Source organism: Pristiophorus japonicus, unplaced genomic scaffold, assembly GCF_044704955.1.
Source record: "Pristiophorus japonicus isolate sPriJap1 unplaced genomic scaffold, sPriJap1.hap1 HAP1_SCAFFOLD_158, whole genome shotgun sequence".
NCBI lineage: Eukaryota > Metazoa > Chordata > Chondrichthyes > Pristiophoridae > Pristiophorus > Pristiophorus japonicus.
Window position 1 is genome coordinate 795,874 of NW_027251257.1, and position 14,974 is coordinate 810,847.

Below are 14,974 nucleotides of genomic sequence, written 5' to 3' on the forward strand. Positions count from 1 at the left end.
AACTGAGATAGATAGATTTTCTTAGGCAGGTGTATTAAGAGTGATGGAACCAAGGCAGGTAGACAGAGTTAAGATACTGATCAGCTGAATGGTCTATTCCTGTTCATATGTTCCTACTTACAATGATAACTTTTGTAAACTCCTTTTAAAGGGAATTAGAAGGGGAGGATATGCAGACAGGATTAAACCTGAGCCCGTCCTGTTAATATGACTCAATCACACTGGGTGTCACCTTTACCCACTGAGCAATTGGGATGAGGGTCCAGTGACCCTGCTGGAAAATGTATGTGTGAGGCATCAGGTGAGAACAGTGGAATAGCCTGTCGGCACTCACTGTCGAGGTTCGCACAGAGAGATTGGGCATATGGGACACATATTGGAGAGAAACTGGTGTGTGTACAACTGAACCCAGCCAGAGTCAGCACCTTTTGCAGAGGAGAGGGAGAGGAGCCAGTGAGTGCAGCACTGAAACCAGCCAGAGTCGGCACCTTCAGGGGAGGAAAGAGAAGGGAACCAGTGCGTGTAGAACTGAACCCAGTCAGAATTGGTGGTGAAAACTGGGAGTGGAGGAGAAACAGTCTAGAAATGTGTGTTGATTTGGATTTCAGCACAGCAGGAGGGACAATGTGTGGGACAGGGATTTACAGCTTTGGAAGAACAAGAGAGGAAAGAATGTTCCATGGAAATTAGATGTGTCTATTCTGAATTTGTGTCTTGTGCGGACAGTGATGAGTTTTGTTATCTCCTTTTACAGCGTATTAGAAGGGGAGATTTTTAGACAGGAAACACAAACCAAACATCACGTCAAGATCTGACGGAGTCAAACGATTCATCAGGACCTGAATATCATCGGCCTTTGAAAGTGGAAGGAGAAATGTTTGCCTGTTCTGCTGTGGGAATAAATTTCAAATATCAGTGTGTGTGGAAAAGCACCGAGACACACACACCCGAGTGAGAGTGTTCCAGTGTAATGCCTGTGGAAAGAGCTTTAACTAGTTATACAGCCTTAAAAAACATCACACCATTCACAGCGGGGAGAAACTGTAAACGTGTTGTGTGTGTGGGCGAGGCTTCAACTGATCGTCCATCCTGGAGAGTCACAAGGATACCCGCACCACAGAGAAACTGTGGGAATGTGGGGACTGTGGGAAGATATTCAGGTCACCGTCTGCGCTGGAAATTCATCGACGCAATCATACTGGGGAGAGGCCGTTCACTTGCCCCGTGTGTGGGAAAGGATTCACTTGTTCATCCCACCTTGTAACTCACCAGCGAGTTCACACTGGGGAGAGACCGTTCACCTGCTCTCACTGTGCAAAGGGATTCACTCAGTCATCTACCCTGCGGACACACCAGCGAGTTCACACTGGGGAGAGACCATTCACCTGCTCATTGTGTGGGAAGGGATTCACTCGGTCATCCGACCTGCTGATACACCAGCGAGTTCACACTGGGGAGAGGCCGTTCTCCTGCTCTGAGTGTGGGAAGCGATTCATTTGCTCATCCCATCTGCTGACACATCAGCGAGTTCACACTGGGGAGAGGCCGTTCAGCTGCTCCGTGTGTGGGAAGAGATTCAATCAGTCATCCAACCTGCTGACACATCAGCGAGTTCACAAGTGACTGCAGGGGTTGGAACCTGCTGTTATTGCTGCTGTTAATCACATCCCGACTGAACCATGTTCATTCTGACAGTTGGGGTTTGTTTCTGCCGATAATAACCCTATAACTGGGCTGGGCTTTAATATTCTGGATATATTGCTGATTGTGTTCTCGGGGCTGTAGTGTCCATTTAAGAAATGCTGTGTGTTATTATTCCCTTTAATTCAGTGACTCTCAACAGAAATTTAGTTTGCAATAAAATTATGAACTTTTACTACAATGCTAAATTGATCTTTGTTCAAAATCTACAATAGTATAAAAGTTTCCACTGAATAAAATCTCCAATTAGAAAGAGCTTGCTGACAAATCTTACTGATTTGTACATTACACACAGTGGCCCCTCCATTATCCACCAGAAAGAAGGGGAATGGGAATTGGTGGGGAATCCATGTCCCTAAATGTTGTCCCTCCCGTCTGGTGTTGCAATCCCCTCGGCATGGGAATGGAGACAAGTCCAGACCAAAACTGTGTGCAGTACTTCAGGTGTGGTCTTACTAACGCCCTGTACAGTTGTAGCAGGACTTCCCTACTTTTATACTCCATCCCCCTTGCAATAAAGGCCAGCATTCCATTTACCTTCCTGATTACTTGTTGTATCTGATGGACCCACATCATCCATATGCCCGATACGAGACTCCCAGAGCAAGCGCTCTGCTCGGAGCTTCAACACGGCAAGCGAGCCCCAGGGGGGCAGGGGAAATGCTTCAAGGCGAGCCTCAAGGCCTCCTTATAGAAGTTCCACATCCCCACCGACACCTGCGATTCCCTGGTGCAAGATTGCTCAAAGTGGAAGAGAATAATCCATGAAGGCATCGAGCACTTCAAGTCTCTTCAGCTGAAGCAAGCAGAGACCAAGCGCATACGATGGAAGGAGCGCACGACAACCCAAGCACTTCAACAAACCGGCACTTCAACCAACGTATTTTCAAACAAACGTCTGTCCATCCTGCAGCAGAAACTGTAGCTCCCGCATTGGACTCAACAGACATCTGAGACCTCATTTTTAATGTGGAAGCAAGTCATCCTCGACTTCGAGGGACCTCCTATGATGATGATGGTGGGTTTATATCAGACAGGAGGAGATTGGTGTCATGGAGTGATAGCAGTTTACAACACAGAAGGTGACCATTCGGCCCATCGTGTCTGTGCGGCTGAAAAAGAGCTATCCAACCTAATCCCACTTTCCAGCTCTTGGTCCGTAGTCCTGCAGGTTACGGCACTTCCAGTGCATATCCAAGTACTTTGGTAAACGTGATGAGGGTTTCTGCCTCTACTACTCTTTCAGGCAGTAAGTTCCAGACTCCCACCTCCCTCTGGAGGTTATGCTAGAACTATGTAAAACACTAGTTAGGCCACAGCTACCGTAATCACACAGTTCTGGTCACCACATTAAAGGAAATATATGATTGCACTGGAGAGGGTACAGAGGAGATTTATGAGGATGTTAGCTGGACTGAAGAATTTTAGCTATGAGGAAAGTTTGGATGGGCTGATGTTATTTTCTTTGGGATAGAGGAGGCTGAGGGTCAACTTAATTGAGGTGTATGAAATTATGAGGGTCCCAGATGGAGTGGATGGGAAGGACAAAAGAATATAAGAAAAATAAATAGGAGCAGGAGTAGGCCTTTAGCATCACACCTGCAAACCTGGTTTCAATTTAAATTTGAATCCACTCAACAAATGCATAAAAATATGTACAAGTAAACCGATCACATCAAATAATTAGCACAGATTTAGAGTCACCAAGATGAACAAGTAAACACATCACGGGCCAATAAACCAGCTCTATATTCACAGGAGAAAGTCTGTTATCTAACTCCTCGAATGTCAGTTGGTGAGATGAGACTGAATCACTTTATATACACAACATCATCCATTCCCACTGTCCCCACATTTACAGTGTTGAGTCAGGTGGGATCACCAGTCTCACAGGCTGAACGATTGGTTGAAGGTGTATCCACACACACAACATGTTCCTGTTTCTCCCCACTGTGATTGGTATTTTTACAAAGGCTGATGATAAGGTGATCCTGATCAATCCGGGAATCTCAAATCTTGACACGATGTTTGGTTTGAGTTTCCCAGCTGCAGATCTTCCCCTTCTAATACCCTGCAAATAAATGGTGGTTACTAACATTGTTACTGTAAGTACAGGATAGAAATTCAGAACAGGCAATTCTAGATTCTATACAACATTCTGTCCCTCCTAACCTGTAAATTCCTTATTCTAGATACTCTTCCTCCATCCTCACTGTCTAAAATCAACATTCATAAGAACATATGAAATAGGAGCAAGAGTAGACCATTTGGCCCCTTGAGCCTACTGCACCATTCAATAAGATCATTGCTGATCTGATCATGGACTGAGCTCCAATTCTCTGCCCGCTCCCCATAACCACTTATCCCCTTATCGTTCAAAAATCTGTCTATCTCCGCCTTAAATATATTCAATGAGCGAGCTTCCACAGCTCTCTGGGGCCAAGAACTCCATAGATTTACAACCCTCTGAGAGTTCTCCTCATTTCAGCTTTAAATGTGCGGCCCCTTAGTCTAAGACTATGTCCTCTAGTTTTAGTTTCCCCTATGAGTAGAAATATCCTCTCTGCATCCACCTTGTTGAGTCCCCTCATTATCTTATAAGTTTCAATAAGATCACCTCTCATTCTTCTGAACTCCAGTGTGTATAGTCCCAACCTACTCAATCTATCCTCATAAGTCAACCCCCTCATCTCCAGAATCAACCTAGTGAACCTTCTCTGAATAGCCTTCAATGCAAGTATTTCCCTCCTTAAATACAGAGACCAAAGCTCTATGCAGTCATCAAGGTGTGGCCTCACCAATACCCTGTACAGTTGCAGCAGGACTTCTCTGCTTTTATGCTCTATCCCTCTTGCAATAAAGACCAACATTCCATTTGCCTTCCTGATTATTGCTGTACCTACATACTAACTTCTTGTGTTTCATGCACAAGGACCCCCAGGTCCCTCTGTACTGCAACACTTTGCAATTTTTCTCCATTTAAATTATAATTTGCTTTTCTATTTTTTCTGTCAAAGTGGATAACCTCACATTTTCCCACATTATATTTCATCTGCCAAATTTTTGCCCACTTACTTAGCCTGTCTATCCCTTTGCAGATTTGTCATGTCCTCCTCACAATTTGTTTTCCCACCTATCTTTGTATCATCAGCAAACTTGGCTACTTTACACTCGGTCGCTTCATCCAAATCATTAATATAGATTGTAAATATTCAAGGGCCCAGCACTGATTCCTTTGGCACCCCACTAGCCACTGTTTGCCAACTGGAAAATTACCAATTTATCCCGAATCTCTGTTTTCTATTAGTTGGCCAATCCTCTATCCATATGAATATATTACCCCCAACCCCTGAGCTTTTATCTTGTGCAGTAACCTCTTATGTGTCATCTTATCGAATGCCTTCTGAAAATCCAAATACACCTCATCCACTGGGTCCACCTTATCCACCCTGCTTGTTACATCCTCAAAGAATTTGTCAAACATGATTTCATTTTCCAATTGTCCCGCTACTGCTTCCTTAATAATGTACTCCAGCTTTTTCCCAAAGACAGCTGTTACGCTAACTGGTCTATAGTTTCCTGCTTTTTGTCTGTCTCCTTTTTTGATAAGGGTGTTACATTTACGGGTTTCCAATCTGCTGAGACCGCCCCAGCACCCAGGGAATTTTGGTAGATTATAACCAATGTTCTTTGCTGGCTTTTAAAAATGTCATTTCAGCATCTGAGATTTATTATCTCCAGAAAGTACAGAAAAGTACTGGGTGCAATTCCACAAACATTACTTAAGCTCTAGTGCCTCAGTCAACTCAGTGAGTGCCAACAGGATTTCCACTGTGGCAGGCAACTCAGCCTCAAATCCTGTCCTCCAATGACATCCACACAGTTGAGGTCACTGGATCAGTATGAAGAGCAGGGGCACTAGCTGATTTTTTAATCTCTTATTTAGCCCAATGGTACTGGTTCCAATTATAGCCGTAAACTGCTGCCTTGGCTGAGATCAGCTAACAGCCCAGATCTAGGATCGAACTTGGGACCTTCCAAGTCAGTACAGCAGTTTGTTCTAAAATTTGGGGGTTGGGGGTGCGTGAGAATAGAATATTTTGAAACAAATTTTACTCCACCCTTAAATGAAATCTTCGTCACACTGCTCAATTCTGAAGTCTTTCCAAATTATACAAAATTATACAATTATACAATGGATAATCAAAAACAGTGAGATATTTTAGAAAGGCTCAAGTCACTGAAATTGACACCTCTACAATCACTGCACAGTATAAAGGGACTGACTGTTAATGGGAGCTCGGTTCATGAAGTTGCCTGACACCCTAAGATAAACTGGACTGTCCCTTTAACTCTAAATATTCAGAGAAAGGGGAGTTTCTGTCCATTTAAATATCTGCTCTATTCCCCCAGGCAGTGGGAGGAGGAATAGCGTGAATTAGGTTATTGGTTATTGTCAGAAGCACTTTTCAGACAGGCTAATAATTGGATGTATCCAGCACAACAAATGTATCCATCTGTTCTTGTTCCAAAATCCCCAAATCTAATGCCCCTAATTAAATGTTCGGTGAGATTTGTAGAGATGTGTTGGAAGGGAGGAAATGAGGCTTGCAGGAAAGAAGGTACAGTTTATGAGGCTGTTTTGAGACTCGCCTGCATGAGGTTAAAAGCATAAAATGAAAAAGGGCTCAACCAATGACACTTATATTGTCAATAATGCTTTCCAAGTTAATCACTTTCTCCTAAGCCTCATCATTATCATCATAGACAATCTCTCAAAATCGAGGAAGACTTGCTTCCACTCTAAAAGTGAGTTCTCAGGTGACTGTACAGTCCAATACGGGAATTACAGTCGCTGGCACAGGTGGGACAGACAGTTGTGAAGGAAAGGGTGGGTGGGGAGTCTGGTTTGCCACACGCTCCTTCCGCTGTCTGCACTTGTTTTCTGCATGTTCTCGGCGACGAGATTCAAGGTGCTCATTGCCCTCCCGGATGCTCTTCCTCCACTTATGGTGGTCTTTGGCCAGGGATTCCCAGGTGCCTATTGACTACCCCAACCACTAATCCCATTCCTAACAAATAACCACAGCCACTAACCATGAAACCTGCACCCAAACACCAGGCCCTAAGCAAGGATTGTTGACGGATCAGTGGGGCAACTAAAGACCTGATGATGGAAGTATTTAAACAATTATCTTGTTGCAAGAAATACTGCAAGGTACGTTAGTAACAAGTACTTATATCAACAAAACTATCAAAATCAGCAAAGTCAATTACAAAGAGCATACATTTCAAAGACTATTACATGCAGTAACTGCATTCAAAAAGCATTAAACAATATACAAAATAACAGATTTACAGTCTTAAGCAAGATAATTCTTTCTATGGTTGATTGAAAGAAACATCAGGTGTGTGTAAAGTGAGACACACCAGTTCAGTCGATGTCACCCACAAGCTGTATACTCAAACAGAACAACCTTGCGATTTGATGTCGTAAAAGATGAACTGGGTGAGAAGTGAAATAATCTGGAGTAAGAAAAGGCCCAAATGGAACAGTCGGTAACAGAACATGAATTAGAGTCCTCTTATTATGGATAAATCCAATATTCAACACACTGTGTTTGAAACAAGCTGATGTATTCAATATTTATACAGGATATTAATCTTCAGCTCAGATATAGGGATTATTAAGATCACCAGAAACAAACAATAACTGCCAGAATGAACATGGTTCAGTGCCCAATACAATCCCAGCAAATCATATTTATTCACCAATGCAGCCTCTCAAGTGCAGGGTAATGACCCAGCATTCCCCGCGGGAGAAAATGTGCTGCACCCAGACTACAGGAGCTCAGTGCGCAGGCGCGAGTCCTGGCTGGGTTTGGAGCATGTGCGGTGCGTGTAATAGTGGAGGCGGTCCACGAAACCTGCGTTCCACAAAAGTGATCATTTTGAGCAGGACGGAGGGGAGTAATGGTCCAGCGGGGAGTGGAGCAAGCTTCATAAACAACTGGTGCCCGCCGCAAGCCTGGAATAATAATCGGAGTATCGGCAGTTGTAGCTTCGGTGCTTTCTCCCGTTCACACGCCCAGGATAACGATGGCCATCTTTGTACAGGAAGGCAAGTTCAACGCTCCGCCATTTTGATTAAGTGAGTCACAACGCGCATGCGCGGCTATCTTGCTGCAGGAAAAAAGTGAGTGAAATCAGTGTATTTCCAACCAGTCCTAGTGGGTAAAGAAATGTCTTGATATTTTGAGAGAATAAAACACCTCGGATTTCTCACCATCTCTATTAAAGGCTCTGCTTAGCGCCGACCTTATGGTTTACGTCCCACACAATTGTAACTAAGAAGCCCCAGAGCAGTTCACTCCTTGGGTTGGAATCCCCATGTACAGTCCCAGGGTTGGAATTCCCACGGAGAGTCTCAGGGTTGCAATCCCCACGTACAGTCCCAGGGTTGGAATCCTCATGTACAGTCCCAGGGTTGGAATCCCCATGTACAGTCCCAGGGTTAGAATCCCCATGTACAGTCCTGGGATTGGCATCCCCATTTACAGGGCCCGAGTCTCAGTCGCCGGGCCCCGGGCAACACCAAGTGCGGCTCTCAGGCCTGAGTCAGAGCCGCTGGGCCTGGCGCCAGCAAATCCCGGGGGCAGTGCCTCCTCCACAACAGGAAAACAACAACTTGCATTTATACAGCAGGCCCGGCAATTCCCAGCCGCTCTGTGTCAGGGTGGGCGCTGGATGCAGAAGTCGGCCCCTGGCCGCCTGTCTGTTTGTTGCATCAGTTTGCAGAGGGGAGAAAAACTGCTGGGTTTAATCCCCAGTGGGACCAACAATTTCCCATGTGGGACTGTCAAGGGAGGTGGGTTCGCTACCCTGAAGGATATTAGTGACCAGTTGGGTTTTTACGACAATCCATCAGCTTTCATGGTTACTGTTTCTAGTGCCGGCCAGGTTTATTAAACTCAATTTCACACCATGCCTTTGTGTTTATGTGGGCTCTCTCACCCTCCCTTTGTCCTGTTTCAAATTTATTTTACAGTGTGTTAAAAGGGGAGGATTTATAGAATGACAGCTCAAACCAAACATCACATCAGGTTCAGACAGAGTTACTCGATTCACCGGAACCGGAATATCATTGGCCTTTGATCATGGAAGCAAAAAGCACCATTCACAGTGGGGAGAAACGGTACACGTGCTCTGTGTGTGGACAAGGCTTCAGCCGATCATCCAACCTGGAGAGACACAAGCGCAGTCACACTGGGACAAACCGTGTAAATGTGGGGATTTTGGGAAACGTTTCAACTACCCGTCCCAGCTGGAAACACATCGGCGAGTTCACACTGGGGAGAGGCTGTTCACCTGCTCTGAGTGTGGAAGGATTTCACTGATTCATCCACCCTGCTGAGACACAAGCGATTTCCCATTGGTGAGAGACCGTTCACCTGCTCTGAGTGTGGGAAGGAATTCACTCAGTCATCCAGCCTGCTGATACACCGGCGAATTCACACTGGGGAGATACCATTCACCTGCTCTGAGTGTGGGAAGAGATTCATTCAGTCATCTGACTTGCTGGCACATCAGTGAGTTCACACCGGGGACAGGCCGTTCACCTGCTCTGAGTGTGGGAAGAGATTCACTCAGTCATCCCACCTGCTGAGACACCAGCGATCTCACAAGTGACTGCAGGGTTGGATTCTGCTGTTATTGCTGCTTTTAATCGCATCAAGGACTGAATCGTGTTCATTCTGTCAGTTGCGGTTTATTACTGCTGATAGAAACATAGAAAATAGGTGCAGGAGCAGGCCATTCAGCCCTTCTAGCCTGCACCGCCATTCAATGAGTTCATGGCTGAACATGAAACTTCAGTACCCCCTTCCTGCTTTCTCGCCATAACCCTTGATCCCCCGAGTAGTAAGGACTTCATCTAACTCCCTTTTGAATATACTTAGTGAATTGGCCTCAACTACTTTCTGTGGTAGAGAATTCCACAGGTTCACCACTCTCTGGGTGAAGAAGTTTCTCCTCATCTCGGTCCTAAATGGCTTACCCCTTATCCTCAGACTGTGACCCCTGGTCCTGGACTTCCCCAACATTGGGAACATTCTTCCTGCATCTAACCTATCTAAACCCGTCAGAATTTTAAACGTTTCCATGAGGTCCCCTCTCATTCTTCTGAACTCCAGTGAATACAAGCCCAGTTGATCCAGTCTTTCTTGATAGGTCAGTCCTGCCATCCCGGGAATCAGTCTGGTGAATCTTCGCGGCACTCCCTCAATAGCAAGAATGTCCTTCCTCAAGTTAGGAAACCAAAACTGTACACAATACTCCAGGTGTGGCCTCACCTAGGCCCTGTACAACTGTAGCAACACCTCCCTGCCCCTGTATTCAAATCCCCTCGCTATGAAGGCCAACATGCCATTTGCTTTCTTAACCGCCTGCTGTACCTGCATGCTAACCTTCAATGACTGATGCACCATGACACCCAGGTCTCGTTGCACCTTCCCTTTTCCTAATCTGTCACCATTCAGATAATAGTCTGTCTCTCTGTTTTTACCACCAAAGTGGATAACCTCACATTTATTCACATTATACTTCATCTGCCATGCATTTGCCCATTCACCTAACCTATCCAAGTCACTCTGCAGCCTAATAGCATCCTACTCGCAGCTCACACTGCCACCCAACTTAGTGTCATCCGCAAATTTGGAGATACTGCATTTAATCCCCTCGTCTAAATCATTAATGTACAATATAAACAGCTGGGGCCCCAGCACAAAACCTTGTGGCACCCCACTAGTCACTGCCTGCCATTCTGAAAAGTACCCGTTTACTCCTACTCTTTGCTTCCTGTCTGACAACCAGTTCTCAATCCACGTCAGCACACTACCCCCAATCCCATGTGCTTTAACTTTGCACATTAATCTCTTGTGTGGGACCTTGTCGAAAGCCTTCTGAAAGTCCAAATATACCACATCAACTGGTTCTCCTTTGTCCACTTTACTGGAAACATCCTCAAAAAATTCCAGAAGATTTGTCAAGCATGATTTCCCTTTCACAAATCCATGCTGACTTGGACCTATCATGTCACCATTTTCCAGATGCACTGCTATGACATCCTTAATAATTGATTCCATCATTTTACCCACTACTGAGGTCAGGCTGACCGGTCTATAATTCCCTGCTTTCTCTCTCCCTCCTTTTTTAAAAAGTGGGGTTACATTGGCTACCCTCCACTCCATAGGAACTGATCCAGAGTCAATGGAATGTTGGAAAATGACTGTCAACGCATCCACTATTTCCAAGGCCACCTCCTTAAGTACTCTGGGATGCAGTCCATCAGGCCCTGGGGATTTATCGGCCTTCAATCCCATCAATTTCCCCAACACAATTTCCCGACTAATAAAGATTTCCCTCAGTTCCTCCTCCTTAATAGACCCTCTGACCCCTTTTATATCCGGAAGGTTGTTTGTGTCCTCCTTAGTGAATACCGAACCAAAGTACTTGTTCAATTGGTCTGCCATTTCTTTGTTCCCCGTTATGACTTCCCCTGATTCTGACTGCAGGGGACCTACATTTGTCTTTACTAACCTTTTTCTCTTTACATATCTATAGAAACTTTTGCAATCCGCCTTCATAACTGGGCTGGCGTTTAACATCATGCGGTTGGTGGTAATATATTAATGTGGATAGAGGATTGGCCAACTAACAAAAAACAGAGAGTCGGAATAAATGGGTCATTTTCAGGCTGGAAAACTGTAACTAGTGGGGTGCCACAGGGATCAGTGCTGGGGCCTCAACTATTTACAATTTATATAAATGACTTGGATGAAGGGACCAAGTATAACATAGATAGATTTTCTGATGATACAAAGATAGGTGGGAAAGCATGTTGTGAGGAGGCCATAAAGAATCTATAAAGGGATATAGATAGGCTCAGCTGGTGGGCAAAAATTTGGCAGATGGAGTATAATGTGAGAAAATGTCAAGTTATCCACTTCGGTTGGAAAAATAAAAAAGCAAATTACTATTTAAATGGGGAGAGATTACTAAATGCTGCAGTACAGAGGGATCTGGGGGTACTTGTACATGAAACATAAGAAGTTAGCATGCAGGTACAGCAACTAATTAGGAAGGCAAATGGAATGTTGGCCTTTATTGCAAGGGAGATAGAGTATAAAAGCAGAGAAGTCTTGCTCCAACTGTACAGGGTATTGATAAGACCACACCTGGAGTACTGTGTACAGTTTTGGTCTCCTTATTTAAGGAAGGATATAGTTGCATTGGAGGCAGTTCAAAGAAGGTTCATGAGGTTGATGCCTGAGATAAAGGGGTTGTCATATGAAGAGAGGTTGAGAAGGTTGGGCCTGTACTCATTGGAGTTTAGAAGAATGAGAGGTGATCTAATTGAAACATAAGATTCTGAGGGGGCTGGACAGGGTAGATGCAGAGAAGATGTTTTCCTTCATGGGGGAATCTAGATCTCGGGGGCATAGTTTCAGAATAACGGGTTGCCCATTTAAGACATAAATTAGGAGGAATTTCTTCTCTGAGTGTCGTGAAGCTTTGGAATTCTCTACCCCAGGAAGCTGTGGAGACTGGATCAGGTGGGGATAGACAGATTTTTGAATGATGAATGAGTCAATGGTTATGGGGAGCGGGTGGGGAAGCGGTGTTGAGGTGGGATCAGATCAGCCATGATCTTATTGAATGGCGGAGCAATCCTGAGGGCCAAATGGCCTATTCATGCTGCTATTTCTTATGTTCTTATGTTCTATGTTTCAAATAACAGAGCGTGTCGATATTTAATGTCTCCAAGATAAGAGGAGACTAATTGATATCCTGTTACTGACCTCTCCATTTTGGGCCTTTTCTCCTTTATAACTCTACATTATTTCAGTTCTCAAACTTGTTTGTTACTCTCATGGACAATTCCAGCCCCGCATAGCTTCCAGATTATCTTTCCTCGCCTAGGTATCCTGGGAAGGTCTCGGTAACATGACCGTGATTACTACACACAAAACCCAATTTGTTGATCACTTTCAACTACTGGACTTAGCGTGTGCCCTACAGCATCCCTATCACCTTCGTGTGTGAATAGAGCACCACGCCTGCAAACCTCGTCTTGAATTTAAGTCCACTCAGCAAATGTATTTAACAAAATATGAACAAGTAAATACATCACGGACCAAAAATCCAACTCCTTATTCACAGCAGGAAGCCTGTTGTCTAACTCCTCGAGTGAAGAAAATAAAGATCCCAAATGTAAGAGTCTCTTGTATTCTTTAATACTTTTCAAATCGTGACCAGTTCCTTCTTACTCTGGAATTCCCTGTCTCTGTGGGAGTCGATATTGGTCAAAAACTGCTGGTTGGAAATTTCTAAAAAATTTTTCTCTGAGTTTCAAGCTGACCAGTTCCTTCTCTCTGAGAATCTCCAAGGAGACTCTTTGATTTAAACACAGCTCTGCCCTCTCCGGGATTAGAGTTACGGGGAATTTGAACCTGGCCACTCAGATTTAAAAGGGCCTATCAGTGATATACAGACTGAACCAGCCTGTAAATGAAACATATAACAATGAGGCTGAAATTCCACCTTTGTGTGCCGGGGGTGCAGGCAGTGCTGGGCAGAGGGAGCAGCAAACCGGCTTCAGAGTGGGCTCACTGACTTTGCCCTTCCCCAGGGTTTTGCGATGAGCATGTACCTGTCTTGTGAGTGATTGATGGGACAGTGTAGAGGCAGCTTTACTCTGTATTTAACCCATGATATACCTGTCCTAGGAGTGTTTGATGGGACAGTGTAGTGGAGGCTTTACTCTGTATCTAACCCAGGCTGTTCCTGCCCTAATATTGTTTGATGGGATCTTATAGAGGGAGCTTTACTCTGTATCTAAGACATACTATACCTGCCCTGGGAGTGTCTGATGGGACAATGTAGAGGGAGCTTTACTCTGTATCTAATTCCTGCTGCAGCTAATCTGGGGGTGTTTGATGGGACAGTCTGGAGGGAGCTTTTTCTGGAGGAAGCTTTACTCTGTATATTAATCTTACCGTACCTGCCCAACGAGTGTTTGATTGGACAGTGTAGAGAGAGATCAATTCGGCATCTCTTTTCTCATTCATTCATGAGATGTGGGTGTCGCTGGGATGGCCAGCATTTATTGCCCATCCCTAACTGTCCTTGAGAAGATGATGGTGAGCCGCCACCTTGAACCGCTGCAGTGCGTGCACTGAATGTACGCCCACAGTGCTGTTAGGGAGTTCAAGGATTTTGACCCAGTGACGGCGAAGGAGTGGCGATATATTTCCAAGTCAGGATGGTGTTTAAGTAGGAGGGGAGCTTGCAGGTAATGGTGTTCCCTTGCGCCTGCTGCCCTGGTCCTTGGTAGAGGTCACCTGTTTGGGAGGTGCTGCTGAAGAAGCTTTGGCGAGTTGCTGCAGTGCATCTTGTCAATCAGGGATTCTCAACCGGGTCCGCGAGAAGCTTTCAAGCAATCCGCCAAAAATTGTCTTTCGCACTTTGTGTGTGACAAGCAGCCCTTACACCGTGCGCTGGGTCACTTCCCATTGTGGGAGCAGCTGCAGGGGAAGTGTGTGGGGCGAGATGGGTCGAAGGCTGCACCTCGCTCACTGCCAACTCACTTGATCCAGATTCCTATCATCTTCATCCACCCTGCTGACTCTGTCTGCCCCTTACCCCATACAGGTCCAGGGTGGGGTTTATTGGAGGATGGACCATTCCCAATGATCCAGGGTGGGGTTTATTGGAAGATGAACCATTCCCAATGATCCAGGGTGGGGTTTATTGGAGGATAGACCATTCCCAATGTTCCAGGGTGGGGTTTATTGGAGGATGGACCATTCCCAATGATCCAGGGCGGGGTTTATTGGAGGTGGACCATTCCCAATGATCCAGGGCGGGGTTTATTGGAGGTGGACCATTCCCAATGATCCAGGGTGGGGTTTATTGGAGGATGGATCAGTCCCAATAATCCAGGGTGGGGTTTATTGGAGGGTAGGGCCAGTCCCAATGATCCAGGGTGGGATTTATTGGAGGGTAGGGCCAGTACCAATGATCCAGGGTGGGGTTTATTGGAGGATGGACCATTCCCAATGATCCAGGGCGGGGTTTATTGGAGGTGGACCATTCCCAATGATCCAGGGTGGGGTTTATTGGAGGATGGATCAGTCCCAATGATCCAGGGTGGGGTTTATTGGAGGGTAGGGCCAGTCCCAATGATCCAGGGTGGGGTTTATTGGAGGATGGA

At 45.4% G+C, this 14,974-nt stretch overlaps 1 pseudogene; it reads left to right on the forward strand.

Annotated features, from left to right (window-relative positions):
* Positions 1-9,395, forward strand: part of LOC139243034 (zinc finger protein 850-like) — a 31,894-nt pseudogene extending 22,499 nt beyond the window's left edge.
* Positions 9,396-14,974: the final 5,579 nt, after the last annotated feature.